Here is a 10095-nt window from a genome sequence, read left to right as displayed (position 1 = left end):
CAGTGCACTTGGAGCGTTTCCAGCGTGGAAACCTATGAATTATAATCAACTTTCCAAACCTGTGTTCCTGGCCGCCAGTGTTAAAATCCTATTGTGTCTCTAGACTACTTATGCAGAAAGTACCTTTTTCTTATGAACGGTAAACATCTCTGAAATGCAATGGGGAAGGCATCTCCATTGCAATATTGATTCCTGTTCCTCTGGCTGTCGTGGCCGGTCTGGGCTGAATACAATTAGATGCGATCCATGCACTCAGGGGAAACAAGGCTTCTTTCCTCTAACTAAGCCTTCGTCAACTCCTAATAAATGGGATGTTAAAAGGGAATTACTCCATTTTGCATTTTATAAAACGGCTAGTCTTCTTCGATTTAAGTGTCAGACCCTAATGATCGAGTCGGTGAAAACATTTCTAGTCAGGCCTCTTTTTATTTCAATCCCTTCTTATCCGGGGGAAGAACAAAACATAAAGAAAACACAGACAAAACAGCATTTAGCTGACCTTCCACAACACAGGATTTGTATAGCTTTTGCTCCATCTTTCCAAAAGGCCATTTAGCTTAATAGTCTCTTCCATTTTTCATTTCTTTATGTTACAGGTGCTGTGGGGATGATTTTCAAAAGAACAATGGAATGACATTTTACCTGACTTTGGAAATCAGCAGTGGTTTAGCAGTCTCACGCCTTTTGTGCCTTAGATTTGCCTTCCATGCTATGGAATGGGTGGTAAGATACTTTAACGAAACAAAAAAAATTTAAAATGAGACAATACATACAATTTTCTATCCTACTACGGTTTTCTAAAGCCATTAGTAAATTGTTTGTATGTCTGTATTTGTAATAAAATATTGACTAACTGAATTTTCAGAAATTTAGGCAAAGACAAAATTAATTGGCCTCCGTTCTAGTTTGTTTAACTAAATGCCAAAAAAATTACATGTACAAAATACATTATTTAAAAAACACTCTGAAAAAAACATGCCTAGCTGTATGAAACATATTTAGACAATATATATTTAAGCCATGTAAGAACCTACAATATTGCATTTACATGAAATAGAATGAATGAAAAAGGGGCAAAAAATGGGTATTTACCTGGAAATTTGGACTGGAGTTTATTAATCTGTATTTCAGTATTGGTTGTTACTATTCTTATTTGCCATTGATAATAAAAGGTCATTAAATGAAGGTCAGTTCCTTGTGGAAGAGTTTGTTGACTTCTTCAGGGTCTTAAAACTTGTGAATCTTGAAATCAATGACAAATTTTGAGGAGGTATTAGTGATTTAAAATTTAGAGCTTACGGTGATTCGGAACATTGCAGAAAATCAACTGTTGTGTGAATGGCCAACAAAATACAACATATTGCTGAAAATCTCCTTAAATACTCAGCCATTGAAGGAAATTAATCCTAAGTGGGACTTCAGTAGTAGAACTTCTACTTTGATGAATTTTTCATGCTTGCTAGATAGTGATATTCAACTAATAACGTTAATAACCTTACTATTTACAGGTAATTATCCCTATAAATGAGCTGTGATGGTTTGAAAACATCTGTTTCTTTTTGGAATCGGTGTACATCTGCCCTTAAACAAGGTGAAAATTTGGTGTGGTAACTCTGAGGATGGAATTGCTATTTTTTTCTGCAGTGCTGCATTCTCTGCAATTAGGTAACAGCTTAAAATATGATTACTGTATTTTTCTGTATCGCTTGTGTATTATTAGAATGTCTGTTTCCTTAATCTCTCTGCTTTATCTGATATTTTAGGCATTAAAAAAACCATAGGGTTAATATGTATAAGATTTTTAAAAGAACTGTTTTATTCTTTTGCTTATGAAATCCTTCGATGGAGACATCCTTTTAATGAGCTTTGCCGTAACTACATCCTCCTTGGAGTCTCTGGCCTGCGTTGTGTATATCCACCCACACGTTCATCCAGCCCTCTTGAACTTTGACTAACACACACACAGCCTGCACTCCGAATGCACAGACACAATAAAACTCTCAACTGAGAGCTAATTTGATGCCAGCTGAATATTCAGCTAGTACTCTGAAACGACCGCTAATCAAATACCTGAAACATCTTGCGCAGAGTGAGAATTTCCATTTTTCAGAAGGTATATTTTTCTCCCATTCCCAGCGGAGGTTTTCACTGTCACTTTATCTGAAGTCCTTTAAAGCTGTTAGTCAGTTCGGCGTTTCACTAGGAGATTCTCTCAGGTAGAGGAATCCTCTTAATGTGACGGTTATGCTAGTGAAGGGAAAATACTACTCTGTAAGTAGTTTTGTACATGAGAGCGGTTATCTGACAGAGGTTTCCTACCCGTACAGTTGGCAGCAGGATCCTTTTTTTCCTTCCAACACAGACGAAACTGGCAGCTGGATGGATTTTAAACGTGGCGGCAGCAGGGGAATCCGAACACCTCTCTGAGGCTGTAACTACCCTCCCGAAGGGACTCAGCTGTACCAGGAGGACGTAGTCACGGGTTCCCATGCTGGGTAATGCCGCGAGAGCAAGACTGGGATTGTCATCAATCTGCATGGCTGAAACTGGTGTGTGACATGAAGATTGCAGCTCTAATATTAGACTATAGACTGGTATGAGCTCGATATAGCTGGCGTGTCCAATACGAGTTGTAAGGCCAGATTCTCTGTGATTTTCCAGCTTTTTCATGTCTCCCATGTTCTTCAAAGTGGCTGAAAAGCAGTTAAAGGGTTTCCTGAGATTTCTTTCAGAGTGTGAATGTTCTGAAGCGTCACACCAGGAGATGGTAAAGAACACGTCAAGGCAGATAGAAAGTACAGCTAGTCTCGCTATGCCTAATTACCTGTGAGACCTAGGCTGCTCTAACCTATGTGAGGGTCAAGGACGATGGAAGTCCTGCAAAAGCAAGAGCAAAATGAGAACTGCAAAATCATGAGCGTGTCTAGAGTGCCCATTCCTCTGCTACCCCAGGCAGAAATCCAGCGGAGTTTGGCATTTATGTCCATTACGTGTAGTTTATGTCATTACTTTGGAGCGTATATTTTTTTCCACCATCTTTGCAGTGCAACCACCTTTGGATTGGAGTGATGCAATACTCAGTACCACTACTAAAAAAAAGTTAGGGAATGATGTTAACAATATAACTTTCAGCCCAAGAAATGGAGAAAACCTAAGTAAGCAGACTACAAACAAAGTGTACTCAGTCTCTACTACATTTCAGTACTTTCTGATAAAAAAAAAAACTCAGAAAGGTCTTGGTTTCAAAGCCTTTGCTGTGTCTCTTTCGCTCTTTGTCAATGTTAGCTCTGACTCGGTAATCCATTTTCACTGCCATCATCTGCTGAGGTTATGTGCCTTCTTCCCCAAGACAAACTGCAGCCATGCGAAGCCAGCAAAAGCCTCAAACAGTATCAAGAATGTTTTCCCCAAGATTAAGGACAATAAGGTTGTAGATGTCGCCATACTAACTTCTCTGAACCTTCCTGAGTGCCAAGTGATTTTCCTGCATGGGTAATGGAAGTAGCGTGTATACACAGTGCAAGGAAGATAGTACTTTTAACTTATACGTAGTACTCTGTATTTTAAACTTAAGTCAAACTTATTAACTAATTACCTCTATCTAAATGTATATAAAAACATTTACATTATTTTACATAATATATGGAAACAATTTAATTGTCTCTATTGGTTAATATCATAGAATCATAGAATCATAGAATCATTGAGGTTGGAAAAGACCTCTAAGATAATCAAGTCCAACCGTTGACCCAACACCACCATGCCCACTAAACCATGTCCCTAAGTGCCTCATCTACTCGTCTTTTAAATACCTCCAGGGATGGGGACTCAACCACTTCCCTGGGCAGCCTGTTCCAATGTTTCACCACTCTTTCAGTAAAGACATTTTTCCTCATGTCCAATCTAAACCTCCCCTGGTGCAACTTGAGGCCATTTCCTCTTGTCCTATCGCTTGTTACTTGGGAGAAGAGACTGACCCCCACCTCATATATACATGTATAAAGCTGACACTGCTCACACTGTGAGTAGGGATTGCTGAAGTGAGCTCTACATAAACTCCTATTCAGACAGGGCTAGTTAGATCGTCTTCAGCAATGCTGTCTAGAACTATATATATAGATTGATCTTTTTGCTAAGACGGATGCTGACAGATCCAATGAGAACAATGGAGAAAGAAAAAGAAATGTTATAGCTAGTAAGACTCAATGGAGTTGCTCTTGTTTACACTGGCTAAAGATCTTGGCACCTAATTAACACAAAGACAACCAAAAATTTTGTTATGGAAAAAATTAAAGGAAAGATCAGACCCTTATCTCTGATAAATCTTCTCTGCAGCTTACACCAGCTGTGGATACATCAGGTCTGTGCTAACCTCCATCTGAAAGCTATGTACGCACCTTATGGTGGCCCAGGAGCAGTGCAAACCACAGTGGTTTCCAGAGCAGGTTCAGGAAGCCCTAACAGAATCTGCTTCTTTCAAGCTCTCAAATCAGCATGGTGTAACCGGAGCTCTGCGCAACACCACTGCTGTTTTTCCCACTGGCGCTTCCGACGGTCTCTTTAAAGTGCAGTTCCCCACAGCCACAAAAGTGTTTGGAGCAGCTCAGGATCCGGCTTTAGGGCCCATCTTCAATTTACATTGGCAACTGTAAAGCTGCCCATCAACGACATTGATTTACAGCTCTATTTGTAAGAGCAGCAGTCACACAGGAACAGGTCTTGGCCCCTTTCCTCAGGAGGGTACGCTCATCTCTCAGCTGTCTGGAAGCTCTGGATTTATGTAGAGGCAATACTCCTAGAGGCTACCTAAAGGACGTGGGGTCTCTTTGACTTGGTATACCCTTCCAGCTAGCGTTACCTAAAATGGAGTTTTTCCTCACTTTCTATTCTCTTTGTTGAACCAAGTTTCTGTTTATAGTCACATTTGTTTTCTATCCCATGCTCTCTGTCACTTGGGTTGAATATGGGTTTTGCACACACGCCACATAGTTTGTTACTTGGTGAGAGTAACCTCAAGGAGTTTTTCCTCACTTTCTATTCTCTTTGTTGAACCAAGTTTCTGTTTATAGTCACATTTGTTTTCTATCCCATGCTCTCTGTCACTTGGGTTGAATATGGGTTTTGCACACACGCCACATAGTTTGTTACTTGGTGAGAGTTCACTGGCAAGAGAATTTGCTTCTACGCATAGTAATAGGCATGTTTGGCTAATAGGCTCTTTGTCTGAAAGCATTTTGCATATTCAGAGCTGCTCATTTGTCATGCTAGCCTGACCTAGGCAGCAAATACTAAAAAAGAGTCATAAATATGCCCTGTTCTTACTAGAATGCCAACTGAAGCAAGCATTAGCTGTTTCGTGATAAACTAGTCATCTGCTGCTCTTTAACCTCACAAGCGTTGTCCAACCACACTTATTTCTAGAATAGTTCTCCTGTCCATCACTGATTTTTTGCCTTTGGAATTGCCTTCTGCCGTTGTCTGTGTTCTTTTAGAGTACATTTAATATTGAAATGGACAACTCTGATGATGTAGTAGTTTTGGGATGGCAAATTTGATAACCTGGTATATGCGAAGCTGACAGCTTAGGATCTGTTCTGGTTTTACGATTAAAAGAGGGAATTTTTCCTTATTTGCTGTGTGTGTGTACCAGGGTTTTTGACTGGAAGTACTGCAGTGAACTTCTGCGCTCAGTTGAATGCCATGCTCCGTGCATCAGCAGGCAGGCAATACCTGCATTACCAGGCACATCTTCCTAATTTGTGCAGCAAAGTTGTGACCAAGGGATTAGTAAATTCAACTGGTAACTTGTGTTGATTGACTTGAAAAGCCAGGGATTTCTTTGGGCATGTGGAGACGGCAAGTGTCTTTAGTGTTGGGACTGCCTGGTTGTTGGTATGAAGATGGCTTCATATATTTTTTGTAACTGGCTTTTTTCGTGTCTAAAGTATAGATTTTCTTTTTGTCTTGTAACTGCTTTTTACTGTCAGTATTTAATAAATACTCTAAAGGTTGAGAGTCACTTTTTATTTTGAAATACTTAGACACATTACTTTGTTCTGCCTAGAACTAGTGGGTTTGGGTGTATAACAAGCCAATTTATTGACAGAGTAGAAATCAATGGCATACATACACAGGACTTTTCCTATTTTAATTAGACTATGTAGACTACTTTTTAAACAGAAGAGTCAAAACAGTATGTTGCAGAAGCACACGAAAACCTGATTTAAAGGAATTAGGTCAGAGATCAAACTTTTCCATTGTTTGCTGTGAATCCCCTAAAAATAGAAAACCCAAAGGTAACAGTGCAGCATAGCTGACTGATTAATTCTCACAAAGAAACAAAATCTGCAAAAGCGTATCTTACAGCACCATCTAGTGCCTCTTATCGCAGCAATACAGTAAATTAATTTAATTTTCCATTTAATTCAAGTATGTAGGTGGAGAACATGGAGTGCATTGGCTGCTTCTACATTCTGACAACTTATTTTCCCTCAACTAGCGCTGAGATAGAAGGGAGCTGAGGGATGTAAATGAGCTTTGGCATTTTACATGGTGAAGATTTGTCAGTATAGCTGCTGTTAGTTCCTCTTCTTTTATCCTCCTACCAGTCACATAGTTTTTCCTCCTGAGGATAGTAGGGAAGTGGACACAGGAGCACACATGCTGAGAAAATGGGAGAAAAAGTACTGCGATTAAACAGCAAACTGACCAAATGGTATATTTTGGGGGGGTAGAGATGTATTTTTGGTAGAGCATATATTCTGTTTTGTGTGTATGAACGACTGACAAGTGGGAGGTTGGTGTTTGTTTGCAAACACCTTTTGTTGAGAACTGCGCCCGTAATTAATGCACTTGTCTCAGGTAACCAGCACCCAAGCCTTTGCCTTCTTCATCCCGAGCACGACCCTCAGCAATGCTAATGAAATTCTAACTATTGCTATGTTTCAATATCCTTTACATTGCTGTCCTTTTCTATGTTTGTTTTTTTTTCCTCTGGAAAGGTGATAAACATCCTCTGACTCCAAACTACTAAGAGGCTAACCAACAGCAACTTTGCAGTCAGCCACTATTCCCAACCATCGATTGCAAGATACAAGAGAGACAATAAGAATTTGGGCATTAAACCCCACAAGGTCTGGTGGCATGGTATTTAAACTTTGTTTCTAAATCAACGTTCTTACCAATAGCACTCCTAAAATAAAACGAAAATTCATCACAGCTGGCTGAGTGTATCTTTGATAAACAGCTGCTAAAAAGAAAAAAGCCCTGCATCATGTTGAAGTGCTCCGACTTCATCTAAATTACAGTAATTTGGGCCACTCGTGGACAGATTGGCACTGACCAGATTAACTAACATACTCTGGGATATACATATACTTGCCCTCACCAAATTTAATAAAGTAACTTGGGATTTACACAGTTGCTCTTCAGTCTACAACCTGCTGCTTTCTGTTTTTAACCCAGCCCAGGGTTAATACTGCTGGAAGAATAGGGGATGGCTTCCAGTGATTCCGGTTTGAGTTTAGTAACACGGCACATGCCGGGATGGATTAAAGTGTGAGATTAATGACTCTCACACTCCTCAAGTTAAAGACTGCCTTTTGTGATAATAAATGTAAATATTTGTATGTTAAATGTATTTTCTAGCAGGTTTAGGTTAAAAACCTAAAAATTAATCATACCTTAGCACATTTAATAAACATCCCGCCAGTAACATGTAACCTCACAGAAGTCACGTTATCTCAAGAAAAATCTTCACAGTGTCTTCACTAAGCCCCTGCAGGAAAGGCTGGCGGATAGAAATGTCTGTAATTTATAGTCAGAGACTAAATTAGAGTTAATGCCCAATCTGAGGTTTTGGATTTAGATTTAAGGCACTAGCTAGAATTATACACGCAGCACATGAATATAGCTCTTAGCAGTGTTAAGGTCATAAAGAGATGCAATATCATCCAAAATAAGAACTAGGGAACTCCTGGGTTTTGGTTCCAGAGTTTCCAGTACTCATAATTTTATTAGGATTATTATTGTATTTAGTGTTTCCTAAAAGAAACCCCAGCTCCTTCAGTCATGTGAATTATTTGAGAATCTCAGTAGCCATTAAAAAAATAAGTTCTATCCCTCAAGACTGCAGAAACAAGCTTGAAAGTGTGACTCAGATGTACCCCCAGCAATTAAGCAAAAAACCAACAGAAATCAAAAAAGATTAGCATATCAAAAGAAGCCAAAAATATTTAGCATTACGGTTTTTAATGAAACCCCAGGGTGTGGAGAAGAAATGGCTCATTTTTTTTTTAATACTTCAGTTTGCCAGACTGCAATCCAGCCTGACAACGAAAACAGTTGATTTTTTTATTATGGTATATGTGACACATACAATACCCTGGAATTATGTATATTCTACTGAGATAATGCAGAAAAGGCTGTGGAATCATAACTTAATCATTTAATTGATTACTGTATTCTTATAAATGCTTAATGTATCATCACAGGCATGTTTGTGATACATTCCTCATTTGGCAAATGTGATATTGATTGTTGCTCTAAAGACATACTCACTATCTAAACTGAACTGAATATTTTGAAATTTCCCACCCATGACGGTAAGGAAATTAGACTGCTATTTATTTTTAAAGTGTTTCTCCAGAACACTTTTATTTGGAAAAAAAAAAATAGTATTTTGCTTGCTGGCTAATCATTGGTTTACTCTGTTACTGGTCCAGGGAGAATATTATTGCTGAACTGAAATTGGACATATTAAAGAGAACAGCAGAAAGTACAGGATTTTGCCCTGTGAAAAAGGCCTTATTTGGGAGATAACAAACAGGGCTGAGATACTGCAGAACTGTGAAATGCTTGGAAGCACTGGATGGGATTCAGTGATTTGTATCAGTCTCCAATGAACGCCAACAGCAATAAAAAGTAAGCATTTTAACAGAAGGGAGACAACCCAGAGCCATGATCTGACAGCTTTGTTTGTTTAGGTTTTTTTTAAAGGGGAAGGTATTGATAATAAATTATGAGATAGAGCATTTGTGTAAGAGTTGGGCAGTGCAGAGGCAGCCCCACCGAACTGACTTTTTCGGGGCGTATCAACCAGGTTTGCATCCCGTGAGCCGTTTCTGGTGATCACACCAACCCCACGTCAGGGTAACACTTGGCCATTTTAGCTGACAAGTCTCAACCATTTTCTTTTAGCAGCACTACAGAACAGCGTCTTAATCTTTTTTTTTTTTTTTTGGTGAGTAAAAAATGACTTCTACTAAAATGTCAGTTTTCAAAGAGAGGAAACCATTAGTTGTGCACCAGCGAGGCACCGTAAGTGCCACGTACAGCACACCAGAGGTTTGACGCTACAGAAGACATTAAGCCCTGGATGCACCTCAAATACTCTGCCAACCACCCAGGTGTTTTTCTGAGGCGCGTGTCTGGCAGTAGCACTGCTTTTGAGAAGGTTATAGTCGAAGCCTGTGCTAAGTGTTCATACGGCGGTGTGCCTGAGGAGCGGAGCTGTGGTTTCCCAGCAGAGGGGAGGTGACGGGCTGGTGGGACAGGCTGGATCTTCAGCTGCAGGAAGCAGCTCAGCTAGGTCCAGCAGTGCAGCTGTGCACAGGTACTAAGGTCTGTCCCACGAATAATGCAGGTCATTTCAACCTTCCCGCACCCCGGCGTAGCTCCCCTGGCTCCTCTCCAGCTCACGTTTCCACCATCAGCGAGATCTGGTCTCCCTCAGGAATCTCTGCTGGGATTGCACATATCTAACCGTTGTGTTTATGGTTTCCGCTTCAACCTATTTACTCAAAAGGTGATCCACCATGGATTTTATGCACATCCATCCCCCCCCCCGCCCCCAGAACTCAAAGACGGGGCTCAGGCATGAAGCGCTTTAGAGAGAAGCAGCGGGTACCACCCTGGGTGGCTCTGCCGAGGTCAGGGTGAGCCACGGCCGGGTCCTCCGAGGAGAGGCGGCACCCGGGGACCCGAGGGACAGGCACGGCCTCGTCCCTGCTGTCCCCCGCCACCCGCTGAGCCCCGGAGACCTCCAGGCGGAGCCGGAGGGCCTATCCCTCCCTGGGGGGACACGGGGGCGCCGGC

Source organism: Aptenodytes forsteri, unplaced genomic scaffold, assembly GCF_000699145.1.
Source record: "Aptenodytes forsteri isolate BGI_AS27 unplaced genomic scaffold, ASM69914v1 Scaffold267, whole genome shotgun sequence".
NCBI lineage: Eukaryota > Metazoa > Chordata > Aves > Sphenisciformes > Spheniscidae > Aptenodytes > Aptenodytes forsteri.
This window is presented reverse-complemented; position numbering follows the sequence as displayed.